General features: G+C 47.7%; 1 non-coding gene across 1 annotated transcript; it reads left to right on the top strand.

Annotated features, from left to right (window-relative positions):
- The first annotated feature begins 314 nt into the window (after positions 1-314).
- Positions 315-389, top strand: Trnaw-cca. The gene has a single exon. It is a non-coding gene; the product is annotated as a tRNA-Trp (tRNA).
- Positions 390-1033: the final 644 nt, after the last annotated feature.

Below are 1033 nucleotides of genomic sequence, written 5' to 3'. Positions count from 1 at the left end.
GGGGCGTGAGTCGTGCTTGGGTAGCTCAGTTGGTAGAGCACTTGCCCGCGAAAGGCAAGGGCCCCGAGTCCGAGTCTCTGCCCGTCACACAGTTTTAATCTGCCAGGAAGTTTCATATCAGCGCACACTCCGCTGCAGAGTGAAAATCTCATTCTGGAAACATCCCCCAGACTGTGGCTAAGCCATGTCTTCGCAATATCCTTTCTTTCAGGAGTGCTAGTTCTGTAGGGTTCGCAGGAGAGCTTCTGTAAAGTTTGGAATGTTGGAGACGAGATACTGGCAGAAGTGAATCTGTGGGGACGGGGCGTGAGTCGTGCTTGGGTAGCTCAGTTGGTAGAGCACTTGCCCGCCAAAGGCAAAGGTCCCGAGTTCGAGTCTCGGTCCGGCACACAGTTTTAATCTGCCAGGAAGTTTCATATCAGCGCACACTCCGCTGCAGAGGGAAAATCTCATTCTGTATGGGTGTTGTCCGTGCTTAGTGTTGTTACCAGGCCTGGTAGGATACAAAGGGCGTCACAGGAATGGTCATTAAGGGACATGACAGGAACGACCATTCGGAGTAATACAGTCTAGTATACGCGGACTCTAAAATGAATACCTTAAGAACTATAAGTACTACGAGGGCGGTGCAATAAATCTACATCTACATCTACATGGTTACTCTGCAATTCACACTTAAGTGCCTGGCAGAGGGTTCATCGAACCATTTTCATACTACTTCTCTACCCTTCCATTCTCGAATGGTGCGTGGGAAAAAGGAACTTAAATATTTCCGTTCGAGCTCTGATGTCTCTTATTTTATTATGGTGATCTTTTCTACCTACGTAGGTGGGTGTCAACAAAATATTTTCGCATTCGGAAGAGAAAGTTGGTGATTGAAATTTCGTAAATAGATCTCGCCGCAAAGAATACCGCCTTTGTTTCAGTGACTGCCACCCCAACTCGCGTATCATTTCAGTGACACTCTCACCCCTATTGCACGATAACAAGAAACGAGTTGCCCTTCTCTGCGCTTTTTCGATGTCCTCCGTCA

The sequence above is a fragment of the Schistocerca piceifrons genome, chromosome 4 (genome assembly GCF_021461385.2).
Source record: "Schistocerca piceifrons isolate TAMUIC-IGC-003096 chromosome 4, iqSchPice1.1, whole genome shotgun sequence".
Lineage (NCBI taxonomy): Eukaryota > Metazoa > Arthropoda > Insecta > Orthoptera > Acrididae > Schistocerca > Schistocerca piceifrons.
This window is presented reverse-complemented; position numbering and strand designations above follow the sequence as displayed.